The sequence below is a fragment of the Cupressus sempervirens genome, chromosome 11 (genome assembly GCF_028749045.1).
Source record: "Cupressus sempervirens isolate cs-2001-9-10 chromosome 11, ASM2874904v1, whole genome shotgun sequence".
NCBI lineage: Eukaryota > Viridiplantae > Streptophyta > Pinopsida > Cupressales > Cupressaceae > Cupressus > Cupressus sempervirens.
In genome coordinates, this window is record NC_143128.1 from 230,098,871 (window position 1) to 230,120,883 (window position 22,013).

The 22,013-nt window shown below is 35.8% G+C and overlaps 1 protein-coding gene and 1 pseudogene across 3 annotated transcripts in view; one reads left to right on the forward strand and one right to left on the reverse strand.

Moving 5' to 3' along the window:
- Nucleotides 1-1,814: 1,814 nt before the first annotated feature.
- On the reverse strand, nucleotides 1,815-2,192 carry LOC149528999 (beta-adaptin-like protein B pseudogene; annotated as a pseudogene).
- Nucleotides 2,193-9,060: 6,868 nt separating this feature from the next.
- LOC149529000 (Sterile alpha motif (SAM) domain-containing protein) overlaps nucleotides 9,061-22,013 on the forward strand; it is a 45,372-nt gene continuing 32,419 nt past the window's right edge. Inside the window, exons 1-2 of one of the 3 annotated variants that reach the window (XM_089810404.1) lie at nucleotides 9,061-9,343; nucleotides 12,179-12,279. The gene's annotated coding sequence lies outside the window, so the exon portion shown is untranslated. The remainder of the gene's footprint in view (nucleotides 9,344-12,178; nucleotides 12,280-22,013) is intronic. The other 2 variants (XM_089810405.1, XM_089810406.1) reach the window with 2 other exon arrangements.

Consider the following 22,013-nt stretch of genomic DNA (forward strand, 5'->3'; position numbering starts at 1 on the left):
GAGAAACCAAGTTAATCCTAAGTAGGACTAACTCAGGCAGATTTTAGATGTTAAGCCTAGCCAACTTCGAGAACTCATGCATCCTATGACTCCCCGAGATTGGTAATGCAAGAATGTTGTTAGTTATGCAAATGCAGTGACATGAAATTTAAATGAAGATTAAACATCTGAATCTTTGCAACAAGAATAAATGAAAGTACTCCAATCTATCACCCATTTACCATTTGACTAAGAATGCAAGAAAGTGCTCAAAACTGACCATAACAATACTTTGATTGAAAGTAATCAGAAAAGTGATGCCTAAATGCTTCGATTCATAAAAAAACTTTTCTTGTATTAAACACAACAAACACAATACTCTGATTACATTTGCTTACAGTCTACAACCAAATCTGTTGCAAAGAACAAAATATCAATCTCTAATGCATGAATGAAAAATGCAGAAATTAAAATCTCTCCCCTCTACTCTAGCTCTCTGACTGTATGCCGAAAAAAAAGAACCCCTCCATTGACAAGGTTTTTAAAATAAATAATGGCATCTCATGACTATTCTAATTCTTCCATAACCATTTGGTTCACCTCTTCTCGTGACTTTTCAGTTTTCATGGTGACCTTTTAGTTTCATAACTGAATCTTTTGCCTTTCCAGTTTTCTATTTAGTAGCCAATATTTAAAAAGAAAATTTTTAATGGAGTAAGTTAAAAATCATTCTTTTCCTTACTTTAATGTCTTTGTTCCTCTATTTTGTATCAAGATTTTAGCTAATTGAAAGCAATGTGTCATTATATAGTGACCCACCTTCAATCATATCATTATATGAGAGCTTTTGGTTTAGAGAGGAAAATGATAAGGTATCTGGTTCCATCGTCACATTGATCACAGATCCTTCATGAGAAGTGACATGAAATAGTTGAGCAAAATACAGAAATCCTAAGAAGCTCTCAAGTAAATTAGGGGCTTCGTCACTCATAATGAGGCTCTTTTCCAATGCCTTGCTAATTTTCTCTAAGCATCCATTGAGCAGAACATTTTTATGTTAGTCTTTGCATCTTTGATTATTTCATTGTTAGCATCATAGCTTCTTGTCTCATTTGCAGATTTATTGTCTTCATCTCATCTCGTCAATTCTCTCTCCCTATTTGCAAGTTCTTCCTACACAGCAATGCTAGATGATTGCTTCAACTTCTCCAATTCATCATTAAGAGTCAACACACCAACTTTGGACTGGAGAACACCATCCTATTCATTGTTAATAGTTTTTCCCTTCAATATGTTCTGCTCAATTTGGAGAATACAATTGTACTTTTTCTTAAGATCTCTCAGATGTTTGTTGATGAAATAAAGAATGGGACCTTCTTTGTGAAAGGTTGAAGAACTCATGGAGCCATCAGGAGTTCCAGGGACAGGTTTCAAACTTGCCATCGAGAATTTATATAGCCGAGTAAGCTTTGGCTTGTCAAAACATTAATATAATCTTAAATCTATCTCAATGCTTGTTAAACATATGTATCATATGCTTCACTATTGCATATCGGGCTCCCACTTATATCTTCATCTACCACATACGAATGAAGTCTTTAGCCATGGTTATGGATAAACTCCAGTGTCCAAGCAATCATATACATTGCATCAAGAAAGTCCATGTCTAATTTTTTAAGTCTTTTCTCAGAAGCATTTGCTGAACTATAATTATAGAGCTCCATTTGGTGCAGAATAACATTCACTGTTGAAAGTACAATTGCATAATTCACATGTTGAAGGTGAGGAATTATACGTTCAACTATGTTTTTTGCATCACGAGCATCAATTTCCTTTTACTTTGAAAGAGAATCGAGTATAAAAACTTGTTTCCACTTAGTACACTCATTGAGAGCTGCCAAGAGTTTAAATAGTGCATGACTTGTAATTTCAATCATCATTCTGCTACTATGTTCTTGAATCACTGCTAGTGCTGCTATAGCATTTGCTCTATCTTCAACTGCTTCAACATTTATATCATATAGCTTAGCGACACATATGGTTGTCGTCTTTCGCATGTAGAGATCATCATCCTTGAGGCACCTTTGAAGTGGATCACATAAATTTTTTGTGATTTTGCCAACTCTAATAGAACCCATTGTCTGCATAGCTAGGGCATGAGTCAAGGGATTAGTATCTTGGGAATCTTTGATGAATGCGTTCACAACAGTCATGGCAGCTAGAACTTTCTACACTGCATCTTTTTTATCCTTTTGGTCTCGCGTGGCTTGCGTGTGAAAAATAGTATTCTTTAACTCATCACTGCACTTAAAATGAAACCATTGGTAGAGTTTTGACTATATCCTTCTCTTTGGCAGAAAATTAGAAAATAGCTTCTCCTTAGTGGAAAATGAACATGGGAGGGCATTTTTTGCCAAAGCAAACTCTTCATGCTTGGGTCATCACAATTTACATGACATATTATATGTGTGCTTCAACATACCTGCAATACACTTGATGACTGCCCTGTAGTGGAAAATTCATTTTTAGCTTCTCTAGTGGTAGAAAACTTGAAATAGACTACAACATAAGATTTTTCGCTTCTTTATTGTGATCACTATTTTATGTTAATTGATTTGTGAATTGTATTGGATATGTAATCTTGATGTTATAAACTCACGCCTTTCTATTTAAAATCAAGATTTTGCATTTCCTTTTTTTAGATGGAAAATGAGACTTTGACTTCTCTACTTGCGGGATTTTACCTTCGTAATTCATTTTTCGCTTTTTCTTTTATAAGTGAAATTTGAATGCATATCCATAGTAATTATTCTTTAATCATAAAATATAGAAGCTTTTGATTGAAAACTGATAACATACACACTTGATCTTGGAAATTGCATTAATTCTGGAAATTTGAATTGTGAGACTAATCTTTGAATTTTGAACTCCTCAAACTTAGAGAACTTGAAATGTTGCATTCTAGGTCTTCAAACCAATTCAACTTCTTGATAACACATTAGCGAAATCAGGGAACACCTTAAGGGAATTTCTTTTTGTGGGAGGCAAATTTTAAAGTTCAAAAATGGTGTACGAAAAATGCACCTACAAAGATATAACCATCCATCATAATACACAAAGATAGAATGAAAGGAAAAGCAGACAAAGAACTCTAGCCACGACAACAACAAATGAATCTCAATGGTAGGAGTAAAAGGCACTACCACCCAACTGCATGGTAACCCAAAAAGGCCCACTCCCACCGCACTAAGGAGATAGTCTCAAGTCCCAAATAGGATATCAATCCCAAAATCAAAAGTGATATCTAAGTCAAAGAAACCCTAAAAGTAATCTAACTAAAAGGTTCCAAGATAAATCAACATCTAGACCCAGAGGCAAACATAGACACATAGGAACCCTACTATGTAAGTGGGCAAGTCTCATTGCATGAATCAACACTACAATTACCCTAGTAGTTTAACTTGACCTTGGCCTCCTAGTGACTCTATGAGGCACTAGTATCCTCTCATATTGACAAGTCATACTAACAATGCATGGTCGCAACCAAGTGTTCTCTCTACTCCCATCCTAGTCTATACCAACACTCGAGGCATGGGTGAGAACATACAAAGACTCATATTAGGTTCATTTTACTCTGATTTAGTGTAGTGCTTTCACTTATTAAACAACTTACAATGGGTTACCCTGGCAACCACTTAGGGCCCCAACCTCCATTGCAAGCCTCTTCCCAACATTACATATAGATAACCTACCCTAAGCTCATGAAATCACAAATCAAATAATCATAATTTTTCACCTTAGTCCTATACAAGTGACTGGAAAGCATCAAAAGATAAATCACAATAACCCATCATTTCTCTACAAGCAACTAGAAAGTATCGCAAAAATACTGATCGAAGACTAAAAAATGGTTAAGTCAAGTATGTCATAACATCTATCTCATTATCCCACAAGGACACTAAAAGAAATAACCAACAATATAATCAAACTCATCATAGAGCATACCAACACATTACCATGGTTGAGTTTAAAAGATCAAAGATCAAATCAACGTAATCCCATTAGTAGACGTCCTAAAACTAGCCAACACTCTAGTCAACCCAAAACCCAAAATACAAACAACATATAAATAATAGAGTAGTGTCAAAGTTTGGTTTGATTTATAAAGCACATAGTTGAGTTAACACTAAGGTAACATTTTTATTATAATGCATGTTTCAAGTAGATATAACTTACAGTTTACCCTTACAAATTAACCCAACCTTATATTCGAATAAAATGCACAATTACCCCTATTCGATTTTAAGTTCATAATCCCAAGATAATCTAAGGGTAATTATGTATTTGAATTATTAAAAATAATACTTGTTGATTTTTAAATAAAATAGTCTACAATTTTATTAAAATTAGTAATAATAATAATGATTAATTAATTTTAAAACTCCATTGAATATATTTTATTATCAATTAAACTTAATTAAATTAATTTATAATTATATAACTCTATTAACATCTTATTAATTATCAATTATTAATAATTAATAAAAACTATCAATCTCACCCTACTATTTTATGGGCAGAATCTAGACCTTGATCATGAAGGTCAGCCGGATGGTAAAGGGCCAAAGCTGGATGGTGAAGGGAGGAACTACTAAGCCCACTAAGCCCAATAGGAAAGAAATTGCTAAGCCTAGTGCTGATCAAAGGAAGTTCCACTTGCTCGCAGGTAAGTCCCTCTATCTATATGGTTGCTCCATCCCCATATAGATAGAGGGCTGGATCTACTACAGAAACAACTACTGCTGCATCAATGGATAAATAGACTGCTGTGGTTACTGCTTCTTTTTCATTAATTAAAATTAACTATATTAAAAAATATTAATATTTAAATTAATAAATAATAAATAAACATTATTAATTATTAATAATTTTTTATAAAAATAAAATAAAAACATACACATGTATATTCTTTTAAAAGCTTGTTGGCTTTTATGGTCGTGTGGCTGCAGCAGGTCTGCAGACTTACAACTGCGGCCATGACAGTGGCTTGCCATGCGAACCATCAATGGCTGTTGATAGTACACTGTCATGGCAGGGTTTGATTGGTGGGAGGTGGGGTTTGGTGGCCCACCTCCCCACCAACATATATATATATATATATATATATATATATATATATATATATATATATATATATATATATATATATATATATATATATATATATATATATATATATATATATATATATATATATAAAATTTATTTCTAAAAACAAAAGCCTCGACAATAATAATTTTAATATAAATATTTTTTTTTGAAAAAGTTCGAGCAATACCTTGATAGGAAAAATACGGCCAAGTAGTTGAATTTAAAATTTAAAATATCATTTTCAATTCAAAACCCTTCTTGGTTTAAATCTAATTTGTAAAATTATTGAACGATGATTCTAAGATATTTTAATCTCTACGTATGTAGAAGAAATCAACATGCATACCAGTAATTTCAAATTAAAATATTCATCACAAAGAAAAATTAGCTAAACAATTCATAGTCATGAAGAAGACATGAATAATAAAGAACGTAATTAACTAGTGAATCAAAACACAAGAATCTACTCGGTTCTAATGCTAAAATCGCAATCACCCAAAAAAATTGTGAGATAAATTTCTTCTCTCAAAACTTTTTCTTTGAAAATTCCTTCTCCAAAATTTGCAGTCCCTCGAAAATGAACACTTAATTGGTGATAAGGAGTTCTCTCCTAAATTTTGGGCACTAATTGTGCGATCACCTAAGAGGGCTCCTTGCTCACCACTCTTTAACTCTGTATTATCTTTCTTTTATGTTTTCATGCACCTTTATTGCAATATAAAATATCTTTATTTAAATTCACTTGACTTCTCTTTTTAAATTAATTTATTAAATTTTAATCTCATGCATACTTTATGCAATCTTAAAACTCTTTAATAAATTAATATATTTTTCATTCTTTAATTTATTTTCGAAGCGTTAATTGATAAAATATTTATTAAGTAATAATAATATTTAGCATTTATTTAAAAATGATCTCCTAAATATATTATTATTAAATTAAATAAATATCATTACGCTTTAACATTAAACTTATAATTTTATCTTTAAAATTAATTCTTTTTATTTAATTAAATTCCCAATTACTTAAATACAATTAAATATTAAAAATATCATAATAATTTTCTATTAAATTGAATCATTAATTTAATCTTTAAATTAGACTTAAATAATAAAAAAATCACCAAAGACCTATAGGACGAAATACGAAAACCCATCATAGAAAACCATATACAAAATCAAACTAAAGGGTTATAATCACGAATTTATGTCATACGATGAATTCAAAAGGGTAGACATCTCAGATACTTGTCCTAATTTTCTAGGACAAATGGGTTTAAAGGGTTAAGATTTGGACTTAATAATTTATCTCCCCTCTCTTACCATTGAGATAATGTGATAGGATATGCTCATCCAGGCAATTTAGGGAAGTCGATACTCGGTACCTGCAATTTGCATAAAATCCACGCATGTAAAAACACATATATATTAAGCTAAACAGGCAATGATAGGAAGTGGTGCATCGTGTAGATCCCGACTAGCAAGTGACTACAACACCCTTCCTTAAACACATTAGTAACATCATACATAAATAAAATACACACACACACACACACACACACACACACACACACACACACACACACACACACACACACACCATATACATGCAGTATGGGGTAAGTATCCATAAGAAAGCATGCATGATAATCCATCTAACTAATCATCATCAATAACTAAAATCACTGTAATAATCATCATCATGCATACACGAAGTAAATAGTACCAAATAGTCTCATCATAAAATCAATTGAATATGAAACAATATCTGATAATCTGAAGAAACTGCTACTAATCATCAAGCATAAAATTGACCTAAAAGAGTTTGACAATAATAATAAAATGCAAACTAGGGGCAAGCACTACACTATGGAAAATGAAAAACAATAATAATAATACAACAAATAGGTAAAGATATGTGATATGCTATCAAGAACAAAAATGAAGTGAAGAGACTTCCCTCAACAAGATGGAAGCCAAAAGTTGATCCAATGTGTTGAAAATCATCCCAATGCAGTAGATAACTTGAAAAGATAATGAGAAAATTGAAAAATGAAGTGGCGAATGAACAAAAAGTGCCTAGAGAGCCAAAATAGAACCAAGAAGGCCAAATGAAGGTTCAAAATGGGATTATAATGGTTGGAAAGCAAATTTGGGTGTAAGTGGGTGGAGGAATTGGCTATTATGTTGACAACGTGTAATCCCTCAACTACACTATACATTTGTAGATTCACAGGACAAGTGGATGCCATGCAAACATCTTTGCGACATGCACACATCCTGGGCCACCCAAGCCATGTGGCTGGTATTCCAAGTGGACAATGCAAGGAAGAATAGATTAGCGTAAATGGTGGCATGCAATTTTATGTTTTAAGCTAAAGTAGAGGCATTGCAAAATTACAAATTACAAATTACACCAATGTGCAAATTTATGACATTACAATAACTTATCATCTATGCATAAGAAATGAATAGGCATCCACAGAACTTAAAACACAATTCAATAGTCTTATCATCCATAAGAAAACATAAAGTCAACAATATAGGTGGGATCTCACACTACATTAAAATTGTTTTCCATTTACTGTTAAGAGGAGGTCACAAAGAGAACAAATCTCTTATCCCTTCATTTGTCAATGTAACATGTAACTATTAGCTAAACAATGTCACACCAATATATTGACTAAATACTCTCCATCAAATTATAATATCTATACTCCCAATATAAAAAAATGAATCTAATTTTAACTTTTGAAACAATTCATTTGCTCCACAATTTGTTACACATAAATTTTTGAATAGTTATGTAGATTTGCATATCAACATTGTTATTATTATTAATTATTAATTTATATAATGTAATCCAATAAAAAGCAAAACAATTGCATATAAACTCGACTTTACCATACATATTTATACATATTACCAAGGTTGCATGGGTACGTGGGTACGAGAATGGGAACGGGTATGGGAACGGGAACGAGTATGCATATTTTTCAAAATAGGGGACAGGGGTACGTGTGTATGCCTAATTTTTTCTATATAATTAATATTTTATATAAAATATAAAAATCAAAATATATGTCATGAGTCATGACATTGAGCATTCAAAACAAGGAATTTGAAAATATGAGCCATAAGTCAAATTATAATATATATATGCTATTGCTGAATGTTTAATGTTTAAAGTATTTTTCATAATAGGGGCTGGAGGTACTTGGGTGTGTCAAACTTATTTAAAAATTATACTTTTATATTTATAAAAAATCTGAAATAATGAGTCATGACTGTGGTTTTTCAAAACAAGAACAGTGATAAAGTTTGCAAATGTAATGTATTGCTTTCAGGTTCAGATTTGCTATATGTTTGAAGTAATAATACATGATAAATGCTTAGATGCATAACAAAGAAGGCAGACTTTAAGCATGAACAAGAAGATCCTAAATCATATGACAATGACATATTGCAAATGATAAATTTATGACTTGAACAGTGATAAAGTTTATTCTTAATGAGTATCAAAGTTTCAAACTGATTTGGTATTGAATTAAGTTTGATAAACAAGAAGCTAGTACAAAAAAAACAAAAACAAAAAAAAAAAATCAGAATCTTAATCAAGGTCCTTAGCTATGATGCTCTCCTCAGAGTACCTGGTACGTGGGATACGTGTACCCGATACTTGGGTAAATGGGTACCAAGGGTGTGGGTACGAGCACCCATGCAACCTTGCATATTACTTATCTATAGACATTGGAAAGTTATATCACTCCATACCAACATGCTAAATTTTTTTAGTTCAAATAATTCAATTTGGTCCACCCTCAAAAATAGCGTGTAATTTTGTGTTCCTTTATGTAACGAGGACTTTCACCTGTTGAAAGTACAGTGGCCAATTACTCGTCTAGCATTGGAAGCGTAGCATATTCATTGGCCCGAACGCCTAAGAATTTTTTTTTACCCTTGGCCTAAAAGCCCTCTCACCAAGTCTTTAAAAGTTACCATAGAACTACACTCTGTTCAGGCCAACACCCATTAAATTTTTTCATTTTTCTTTTAAGCTACAGGCCTTACATGTTCAAAACATTATTAAATGTATCAGAAACCCAATCCCGAATTCTTACTTCTGTACTGATTTACAGAGCACATATCATCCGTGCCACTGAATTGAGAGGATTTTTATACATCGGTGTAATCTGCCAGCTTCAGTAGAAAGGTATGTGAAATGGGTATAGCTTACTTCAGCCCAATTGTAGTGTTTCTGCCATTAACATTCCAAATTCTAGTGAGAACAAATTGATTTAGCCTTTCTTGAATGGGAATAAGTGGCCTTAAATAATAATTAAGCCAATGCCTGATTCTGTTTGAATTTTGATGCTCCATAGCCTCATTATCTTTGAGGCATAAATTACATGATTTAAACGAAGCTACTATAAGCTAAGTTTTAATGAATCCGACTGCAATATTTTTGGGATTATTTTATTTTTGTAATGTAGGCCGTGACTTTTAAAGATGTTAGCTTTTTCAGTAGACTGGATCGTATTACGACCTGGTGAGAATGGAATGAATAACTGTATCAGAATGCAAATTGTTTTCTCGGTCTTGTTGATTTAGGCTATATAGGGCCTGGTTAGTAAAAGCAGTTTCTGTTTTAGCAGTTTTTATCCTGATGTGAGCCGGCCTGAATGGAACGAGTGCCCTGGTGAATGCATATGATCTGTTTTAATTTTTTTAGTGCGCCCTAAGTCATGTTGTAGAGTGTTGGTCGAGTTAAGCGTAAGACAGATGGGAAGGGTGTTGTTATATCTTTAGTCCTATTTATTTCCATTATTTGGTGGGCACCGGGTTGTGGGTTACTAATTGTCCAGTCTGCAGCAAGACTGGATTACACTTTTAAATTTCTTTAAACTTGGGAAATAGTTGAATTTACTGCAGCCATACCACATGCCTGCCAGAATTATGGACTTGATTATTTTGGCAAAGAGGATCTGAATTGTTTCCGGATTTCTTTTGGCTCAACTCCAATCAGTGCAGGTATGAAGCTTGATGGAAGTTTTGAGATCCTGGGGGCATTATAGTTTTAGAAGGTTGTTAATGGTGATTCAGGGAAATGTGAAAACTCACATCAAGATAATCTTCCAAAGCTGTGCGTGTATCTACTGCTAGGTTTACCGTGAATGCTTTGATTAGAACCTTTAATGATTGGATGTTATCTGCATCTTGGCTATTTTTGTCTAGGTCGATATACAGAATGAGCAGTATTGAGCTTTGGATATAGGAAAAGTGGTTAATAATTTTGATGCTGTATGAGTAATTTACGGTGCAAGTTGCAAACTGAAAATGAAATAACTTTTACAAAACCGACACAGAACTAAGTTGTGTGGTAAAAATTAACAATAAGAAAAAACATGCCACTGAGAACTTGAATTGGCTTGCCAAGTAGATGGTCCCCTTCTCTACTAACTTTTCGATTATATATGTATCTTCCTGTCTAGAAATTTCATTTCCTATTCCATTATAACAGCTTTCTACTTCCATCAAACAGTTCGAATTTTTAATTGACTGTGTATGCTTAATCTATTATCAAAAATCAGTTTTATGCACATTTTTCTAACAAAACCGTGGAGAGAAATTTTGAATAGCATGACCTATCTTCTGTTTTCACAAGATATAATGAGTTCCCAAAGGCCCTTGAGCTCCTCAGCCTCCTTTCATTCACTGTGTACCTTCCCTTTATTTATCAAGAGCATAATTGCTGTCCATCTATTGGTTGAGCAACCCATAAATAGTTGAATCTATCCGTCCATTATATATGCGAGACAACCAGTCATCAGTTGTATCACATTACTCATATAATAGATGGGTGGATGGAAGAGTGGGACCTGGCTGCAGATCACTGAACTCTTTTCCATTTATAGTGTAAAGATATATCCCATAGTCACCAAGAATTGCGGGTATGGATAGAGAACCCCAATGTCCTAGTGACAATCTATAATATACATTACTTATGTTTCCTTGTTTTATATAGAATAAAGAACTCAACATCTCCCAGTGACTATATGACATTGCTATAACCATAGTCGTGCACCCTGATTTGCTATGGGTGTCCTTATTTATGTGTCTGACATCTCCCAGGTACTGAATTCTTTTTTCAGAGGTTAATTTGACAATATCAAAAGCTGTTTGTACGAGAGACTTAGCATAAATACTTCTTGTGATGGACATATGCTGGCAGTAGATGAAGAATTTGATATCTTAATATCCTGCATATAATTGCCTGAATTTGATCTTGCAACGTGGCTCAGATTTCAACACATGACTCCTGGTTTTTGATATTCTGATCCCTATTTGATAAATGCTCCCTAACAGCTGTTTTACCAATCTCCTTTTGTCCCTTATTTTTAATATTATTTTTCTCTTGGTTGCTATGACTTATCAGTCACTTAATATTTTCTTGCTCCTAGTTATGCTCAGTTGCATGCATATAGGCTCAACAATTTTATGACTTATCTGTCCTAGATACTAATTTCCTGCCCAGATTTGTTGCATGCATATAGGTGTAATAATTTTATGACTTATGTCACAGATAATGATTTCTGGCTCCTATCTATGTTCAATTGCATGCATAAAGGTTTAACAACTTCATGATTTATCCCTCACAGAGGATGCCTCCTGCCTCCTATATGTGTTCATTTGCATACATATCATGTCACTTTCTACATAATACGTTCTGTTGGGGAATGTAGACAGTTTTGAATCTCACTTTCTACATAATATGTTCGGTTGGGGAATGTAGACAGTTTTGAATCAAGTAATATTGGAGTTTCCTGTTTTATGGTTGCAGAATTTAGAATTTATTGACATTGAAAAGATTTTAGATATTTTAGAATATTTACTTTACCAAGCTTTAAATTTAGATTTTCCCCAATTTCTAGAATTTCTGCACCATTAATTTTTTTTTGGATTTTGAAATTTCAGAAGCATTTACATAACTATTAACATTTTGAATCAATGTGGGCAATATCTAATAACTGGAAATCTGCTTGTTTAGAGCCAGATGGAAGAGTGTGTACAATAGGATGGATTAGTTTATGCCCAAAGCTTGCATTCGCTACGAAGATCTCATTCTCATCTATGAGTGAGGGCTTTCTTGTATGTTTCAAGTCAAACACTTACATAGTTCATTAATGTTTTTTTTTCCAGGGTATTAACTCTATCAAACATTATTTTATTTGTATGTTTTTTATTTGTGCTATGGGGAGCATATTGATGATGTAATCTATTGAAATCTGGAAGTGATGAAAGCAATACAGTGCCTGCTTAACTTTGTTAAATGCATGACATTTTTATTCTCAGTTCTGCTCCCAGAAAAGAAAACTCTAAGCAATTGAAGGGATTATAGATGAGACCAGAGGAATTAGGGAGTGTTAATGTAATGATTCCTCTTAAGAGTAAAATGTAGTTGCTGGTGAAAGATTATGAGGAGCTTGTGTGGATAGATCTTGTGGCACTATCTGACTTGCCCTTTTCTAAATACTTAAGTTAGAAGAGACATTAGGTTTACCTTCAAATTCAAAACAAGAGATGTGATATGATGAAACTGTGTTAGGATGTCTTCAAAAATTCATTCTATACTTATCAAAGTTCCAAAGGAGACAATATAAATTTCAAGTTGGCACATTACCCCAGCTAGCATTTGAAATTGCATGCAGCTGTTGGAGAAAAACATAACTATATACTTAGGAAGTTAAAAGGGTCCACATAAAGGATACACAGCATATAGGAGGGGCATGGACCCCATTTGAGGTCAATGATTAATATGTTATGCCAATTTTGGTACATTTGTTGTTGACCATTTCACCATGTTCTGCTATAAATGTTTCATGGTTGCTTTATTGCAAGATCCCTAATATCTTGTGCCTCATTCTTCTTAGGGAACAACTGTTTCAGATATGAATAGATCAATTTCCAGCAGTTTTTGCTGGGACAATGAAATAACCCCGTCAGGATTATTGCTTCTGAAAAGTTATGAAGCACCAAGACCTTGTTCTGCTGCCGATTATCATGACCGATTTGATCTTTAGTAGATGGGCCAAGTCCAAAAGTAAATGTCAAGTCCCTCAATCATGCTTGAGTCTGTCCGGTTGGGTTGCCGTTCATAGGCTACTGTCACTGTTTTAACCCGTGCAGAATTATCTCATACTCAGCGGATGGAATGCTGGCCGCAACAATGCCCTAGGACACCCGCCGGAATTGACGCCGTCTGCCTAGCCACGAGTTAATACAAATCTTTATTGTTGCAATCCGCAGGATCCGCCCGACGTCAGGTTGTGCAGCTAGTTAATTCCCCTTGATCCGATCGAAATCTTGTTTCCTATCTCACGCAAAAGAGAAGCTGCCCGCAGTCGATGGTAATGGATTTGAGTCACTGACGGGTTTCCACTACTGGGGCAGTAGCCTGGAGTCGCACCAGTCTTAAAGCCGAGGCCGGAGGTTACTAAACTCACCTTCTATATACTTGCAACGTCCATTTCCTGCGATGATTACTGATCTTCGAAAAATGATGGAAATGCTGAGGAAGACGCCTGGCTCGAGAGGCGCAGATTTGTTTATTTGGAATTAGTTTGTTGTCTCACAGTCACTTCTAGATTAATCTCGCTTCCTTGGGCGCCTGCAGAGTTGATTATTTGGGATTAATTCGTTGCTTGCATTCACCCCTAAATTGATCCCTTAGACCCACGCGTTTAGTAACTTTTGAATGTTATGAACCGGGTGATTAATCCGACCCTTGTGCGATTACTGATTCCATACTAGGAAGAAGTGCCCGAATCCAGAGATTGCAGCACACCAGTTGTGAAGTAAAGATTAGGGCCTCATAATAAACTTCAATTTAGCATTTGGAGTCTTGCTTGTCACTTTGACAATCCAAAATAGATGCTGCAGATCCTGCTCGGATAAAATGTTGAACTCCAAACCTTTGCGAATAGCTTAAATCCTAAAATCAATTCTCTGGCTAGAGTGCTAACGAAATCTCCTTACTTTTCTGCCAACAGGTCCTGGTAGAATTGATGAACTTCAACCCTTGCAATGGCTTAACTCTTCGAATATCAATTCCCAGAATGATCCAACCAAAATTTTGGCCTTAAGCCACAAATTTTGCGCCTGATGAAATGACTGTAACGTCACCTCCAATCTGCAATAATTCAGATGATATTTCACACCCTCAAAATTGCGTACCTATTGAGAGTTATCGTTCTCAATGGCCAGCTGTGACAATTGCGAAAACCCTAGGTTCCACAATGCACCTGTGATTGAATCACAACATGAAATCAAAAAAGAGATAAACAACTGCCTGATTCGAATGGAGCCCCGGGGTGCCTATTTATTCTTTTCTCTCCATCTTCTCCAGAGACTTCTAGAACATTTTTGATCTTATCTCTTAAGTAACTTTATTAAATATTTTTTATAATCCAAATCACTTCATTAAATTAATTAAATATAAAGTTATCTTTTAATATTCATTTATTTGATAACTTTATAAATAATTAACTTAATATCACTTATTTATTTAATTAAAATAATTAATTAGTCGTCCTTATAAAACATTCATTATTTTGGACAACCAGATTAATTAAATTAATTAAATCGAACTGTTACCAAAAATTGGGGACATGACAGTCCGCCCTTCCTGAAATTGCTTGTCCCCAAGCAATGGCTGAACCATGAACCAATCAGTCTGCCTGGATCCCAAATGTAAATATGTGTATCATCCCAATCCACACCATACTCTCGTGGAGAAAACATTATTACCAATAGCTGAAAAACTGTACTCAATTCCCAAACAACTGACAACTCTGATGGAATCATCTGAAAACCAACTCTAGATGTCGATAGAAGAAACCGTTCTGCGGAACTTAAGCCAACTGAAACATCAACTCTATCAAAACTCAAGTCCCTGTCTAATTGACACCTACACCCAACTGCACTGTAGATATGACAACAGCCATAGGTACCTGAATTACTGCCATCAAATCCAATCTCTGAAAAACTGCTCCGGGTGTGTCGAAACTGGAGGCTGAGTAACTTGCTACTACCAATTTTATTTTCGAAAGATGGTGCCAATCTCTCCCCTAATGGATCGTAAGAAACTGGAGCCAATCTACATCTGCGTGAAATAAAATCTTCTATCTCTGTGTCAAAAGAAAAATGATGAGCGTACCCTACCGCATAATGCCGATAAGAACCTCCAAACTCTGCTGCTGGCTCATCATCACTGAACTGGGAATCAACAGATGGCTCCAATTTTAGGCTCCGAGTAGTTGTAGGCTGATTAGCATCCTGTGCACTCTGCTCAACAAACCCCTCCTCGAGATCCCTGTGAGGTAGCATAGTAGAAAGGACCCCTATAATCTTCTCAACCAATCTGCGAATAACACTAGTATCTCGGATGAGAACACCTTTTGTCACCTTATGTGAGTCCAGACGAATACGTGCACTATTCAGCAAATACTCCATGAACGGTTCAGTACAGTAAAAATTATACGAGGAAGCATCAACATACTCCCCTGCACACCACAACTGATCTTCCTGTAAGGGTGGCACGACCAACCATACCACACTGTCATCCGTCTGCGAAGAACAAATCTGGAAACTCGACTCTACCGGTATCCCGAACTCATTAGGCCCAGCTACTACCAAATCTTGAATATGTGTGTCAGCCTCAACAACATGCTCCTCAGTAACAACTGCAGGAGTATACTCACCACCAACCACCTCAATAGACAAATGAACTGGGTCTGGGGCTGGTTTTGACCGCAAATGCTCCAACTCCACGATCACCTCTTTTAACTGAATCTGTGACTTTTGTAGATCTCGCTGTGTGTCCTCTAACGCCTCAGTAGTCGCTATGAGCTCCTGGGCAAGCTCACTCACCTCCTCTTCACGATCCATGAGTGCCTCATATGCTGTACTTCCCCACTCAACCAAGTGATCACGGTCGGCTACCAATCGTAAGTAATCCTGTTTCAAAATCCGGATAGCTTCACGCAAGGCATGGATCTCTGCCAAAGAAAAGTAACCACCGCTGGACTCATCTGTCATAGCAGTACCCCAACCAGTAACGGCCAACAAATGATGAGCAGTATCAAAGTGCTCACAAGCGATAGCAATGTCTCGCTCACTAACTTTCAACTGGCTAGTCACACGATGGCTCTGGCTGAACTGTCTCCTACAAGCTTCTTCTGGAGCTCTTAAAGGAGTATCCTCAATATTAACATCCATATCTCTCGAATCATCTCCAAGGTCCATATCAATATCCAAATTGTCAAAAGCTGTAGTACTGCTGTCAAGCTCTTTTGTACCCAAAGAAACTGTCAAAGAGGCTAAATCTTCAAAACTGTTCACTTCATTCTCCCGAATGTCATCAAGGCCAAAACGATCCTGGGACTCATCTGTACATGCTTCCAAATATGAAAAATCTTCAACACCTTCTAGCAAGAACGGTCGTCTGCATATATAGACCAAACCTAACACCGGTGTATAAAAACTAATACCAACATCGGATGTTCTGCTGGCACAAGGGAAGACAACACCGTATACTCTGCTGATCAAATCCACGATAGCATCCAAATAATCATGGCTACCATAAAGTGCTCTCCAGTCAACTAAATCCCAAATGCTGCTAAAACATTCCCGAATCCATATACAAGAAACAGCTGGTAACTCAAGCAAACCACTTACCTGAGTAATGTGACCAATACCAGCTAACTTCATATACCTGTCTGATATCCTCTTCTCATTATCAGCAACCACATATGAACAGCCTGCTGCAGAAAACTGAGTGTCAGACGTGCCAGATGAAATTAAGCTTAGCTCCATGCCATGCTCATTCCCATGTTTCTCCCAGTCCAGTAATGCCAAAGTTGCTCGAGTGTCCTGAAGCTCGCAAGAAAGCTTAACAACTTCCTCCTCCTTCCTCCTCAAGGCATCTGAATAATCTTTGGCAAGGCTTAGAAGATGGTCACGATCTGATAGAAGATGTAAATAGCTCAACTTCGTCGTTCCCATTCCCTCACCAATTGCATGTAAGTCACAGCAAGAAGATTTTGCCTGAACTCCCTTATGTCTTCCTTGTAACTGAATCATCTGGATGTGCTCTTCTAACATCTCCTGCATCGTGTCATGATGAGATAAAGAAGCCACAATACTATCTTTGCTTACCTTCAGCTGGCTGGACAAATCATGTGAAGTACTGTCATTCTCATCCGCATGTGACGAAGCATCTAACTGAGCCTGGTACTCTCTCTCAGCAAAATCATGAATACTCAGTGTTTGCTCATCTCTACCTGGTATCTCACCATCAACATCCTTATCATCATCTGAACTCACTTCACTGTAATCATTGACTGTCAGAACCAAACCACCTTGAGTATCTGAGACATCACCTCTCAATTGAAGTATCAAGTTGACAGTTACTATCCATCAGCGTAATATCCTTCACCACTTCTTCCTGTGACCGAACTGAAACCTCTGACCGGTTGCACACTTGTTTCTCGAATTCCTCATTAAGGCTCTTAGTAACATCTCCCACTGTATCAATCAAGGCTTTGCGAGAAGATTTGCCAAATCGAAATCCAGTTGACTTATTCACCTTAGCTGGGTCGGACAGCCTGTCAATCATACGGTGGTGCTTAACCAACAGTTCAGACATGTTATGTCTGATTTTTCTGAGCTCATCCCGAATGTCTGAATAGCTCTCCTTTCCACAATTCCGACTCTGAATACTATGTCTATTACTGGTCCAAGATTGTGTCCTTGGAGACTTTGTGTTGTACCTGTCCATCTTGGTTGAAGTAGAGTGCTGATCACTCATGTAATTCGGTTCTCACCCCACAGGATGGCAAGAAAACCGCTCTGATACCACTGAAATAACCCCGTCAGGATTATTGCTTCTGAAAAGTTATGAAGCACCAAGACCTTGTTCTGCTGTCGATTATCATGACCGATTTGATCTTTAGTAGATGGGCCAAGTCCAAAAGTAAATGTCAAGTCCCTCAATCATGCTTGAGTCTGTCCGGTTGGGTTGCCGTTCATAGGCTACTGTCACTGTTTTAACCCGTGCAGAATTATCTCATACTCAGCGGATGGAATGCTGGCCGCAACAATGCCCTAGGACACCCACCGGAATTGACGCCGTCTGCCTAGCCACGAGTTAATACAAATCTTTATTGTTGCAATCCGCAGGATCCGCCCGACGTCAGGTTGTGCAGCTAGTTAATTCCCCTTGATCCGATCGAAATCTTGTTTCCTATCTCACGCAAAAGAGAAGCTGCCCGCAGTCGATGGTAATGGATTTGAGTCACTGACGGGTTTCCACTACTGGGGCAGTAGCCTGGAGTCGCACCAGTCTTAAAGCCGAGGCCGAAGGTTACTAAACTCACCTTCTATATACTTGCAACGTCCATTTCCTGCGATGATTACTGATCTTTGAAAAATGATGGAAATGCTGAGGAAGACGCCTGGCTCGAGAGGCGCAGATTTGTTTATTTGGAATTAGTTTGTTGTCTCACAGTCACTTCTAGATTAATCTCGCTTCCTTGGGCGCCTGCAGAGTTGATTATTTGGGATTAATTCGTTGCTTGCATTCACCCCTAAATTGATCCCTTAGACCCACGCGTTTAGTAAGTTTTGAATGTTATGAACCGGGTGATTAATCCGACCCTTGTGCGATTACTGATTCCAGACTAGGAAGAAGTGCCCGAATCCAGAGATTGCAGCACACCAGTTGTGAAGTAAAGATTAGGGCCTCATAATAAACTTCAATTTAGCATTTGGAGTCTTGCTTGTCACTTTGACAATCCAAAATAGATGCTGCAGATCCTGCTCGGATAAAATGCTGAACTCTAAACCTTTGCGAATAGCTTAAATCCTAAAATCAATTCTCTGGCTAGAGTGCTGACGAAATCTCCTTACTTTTCTGCCAACAGGTCCTGGTAGAATTGATGAACTTCAACCCTTGCAATGGCTTAACTCTTCGAATATCAATTTCCCAGAATGATCCAACCAAAATTTTGGCCTTAAGCCACAAATTCTGCGCCTGATGAAATGACTGTAACGTCACCTCCAATCTGCAATAATTCAGATGATATTTCACACCCTCAAAATTGCGTACCTATTGAGAGTTATCGTTCTCAATGGCCAGCTGTGACAATTGCGAAAACCCTAGGTTCCACAATGCACCTGTGATTGAATCACAACATGAAATCAAAAAAGAGATAAACAACTGCCTGATTCGAATGGAGCCCCGGGGTGCCTATTTATTCTTTTCTCTCCATCTTCTCCAGAGACTTCTAGAACATTTTTGATCTTATCTCTTAAGTGACTTTATTAAATATTTTTTATAATCCAAGTCACTTCATTAAATTAATTAAATATAAAGTTATCTTTTAATATTCATTTATTTGATAACTTTATAAATAATTAACTTAATATCACTAATTTATTTAATTAAAATAATTAATTAGTCGTCCTTATAAAACATTCATTATTTTGGACAACCAGATTAATTAAATTAATTAAATCCAACTGTTACCAAAAATTGGGGACATGACAGACAATTGGTAGCAGTCATTTTGGGAAGTGGTATTTTTCATTCTTATTGCACCTAAGGAGTGGTGCATCTCTTTAAAGGGATATTTTATTAAGATTCAAGGCTGACTTGAAAGACATTCTTGGACCCAGAAGATTCAATTTTATGATTGTAACTCAATCACATTTTCATGATGTTGCTCCACATCTATTGGACACTAAGGGCATAATAATGCATTTTGTATCTATGCTATTCTATAAAGTTATAATGATGTTACAGATTGTACATCTCAGGGATCAGAATTTTCAATTTCGTTGCACCGTCTTTGTTAGATGTTGAGACAGACTAATGCAGTTGAAAAAGTACAAATTGGATTTTTGAGTGGATGTCTGTGTCCATGTAGTCCTGCAAAAGGGAAACAATTAAGAACAGGCTGTAGTTGCATTATTTACAGTTGCGTGAGAATAAGATACATGTGTAGAAACTTCAATTAGTTCTTTTCTCCACTCTTGTAGGCAACCGTAATTGTTGTATTTATAGACATATGAGGAAAAAAGGATTCAGTTGACATTTGAGAGTTCTGAAAGCCAACTGACATGTTCATAATTGATGGATGTTCACAAAAAGAACTGTTATAAAAAAGTTCATGATTGATCTTATGTTATTACTTGTGTGGATATCCCCCTTTTTGGTAGATCTTTGTGTATGCACAGTAAGTATGATGGTTAACAATTTTGAAACTGCAGATTTGTGGTTGCAGTATTGATGTGGAGGTGGATGCAGATGCAAGTCAACTGTATATATATTGAAATTGCTCAAGTTAATGAATGCGATGTTGTCTGTCATCCCTTAGAGCTGAACTTGAGAATGATTATCCAAAGTGTTTTATCGATGCATGTGTATAAACTTACAAAGTATGATGGTAATTAAGTGACAGTCCTCATTGGATTTGAACTTAATTTTAAGTCTACATTCTTCAACCAATTATTTGAGAAAACTCCATCAACCAAGAAATGTGAAATTGACAAATATCTCTACAAGCAATCTGTGGACTGTTTTTTTAACATGAATTCTGCGACCTAAGCAGTGTGGATTGTTTGTTTGGTATGATTTCTTGGATTTGGAGATGGCAGAGAAAAAAAGTGTATCATATGATATATCTTAAAACTGAGTCTGTTGACAAATCTCATGTCAATGTTAACGAATTCCACACCAATATGAAACGTTACTTGCTAAATGTGAAAAGTCTGTCAGACAAGTACTTTGAATCTGGCAGGAATGGAAAGGAGATGTGTAAATGCCACTCATCCTTATGCCATTCCAATGATCCTAGGACCCTTAGACATCTTAAATAAGTTCATCATCCACTTGTTTTTAAAGTCACACAGGTCCAGCTAGCAGAACCTGGTCTGCTACAATTTATTAGATTTGAGGTCAGATCTCAAAATCCCGGAGGGCAACTTTTGACCCAGAACATTTAAATTAATGAACTATAAATTAATAATTTTTTATGATGGAAATCTACATGGAACTGGCATAAATATAAACAATTACAATTGGAAAATAGACATTTAATTGTGTAATAATGCAATCACATCTATTTACTTATTAATTATACAAACAATGCTACATATAGCACAGCCTGAAAATTAGAATTGGTGCGTTGCTTCTAATAAGCATCAAAACAAGCAGATGTATAGATGACCAAGTATTGTCAGTGAGTAGAAGTTTCAACAAGAAGCTTTGTTTCTGAAGGGTGTATATAAACCCAATAAGGTGAAAGGTAATGGAATGAAAAAAGACAACAATGTACCTCTTTTATTTATGGTAGTTATTCTGGAAGAAGAGGATTTTGTTTATGTGTAAAAAGCAGATTGGCTACTGGGTATTTTCAGAAATGATAGGTGCCTGGAAAGAGGGTTTTGCAAAATGGTTTGATTCTTCACGATAAGACATTGACTTCTGAAAATCTAAAACTTAAAAACATCTGTCAACTTTTGAATAAAATACAAAAAATGTTCTAGGAATGTGAGAATTGTTTTACATGCAACTTTATTTTGTTGAAATATAAACTATGCCTCTACTATTTTTGGCATTTTTTGTGTATAATTTCAGAAACCTCCATTTAGTTTCTGGCTATAAATTAACTAGGTCTTAGGTTGTAACACAAGTACAATTAACTGGAGAAAAACAGCATCAAGTGATGGGTGGAGCACATGACAGGTTTGCACCACACATTTCTCCTGCAATCATCTAGAATCCTTCCGCTTGCCAGCCAGACTTATTTTGAGCTTCAAGT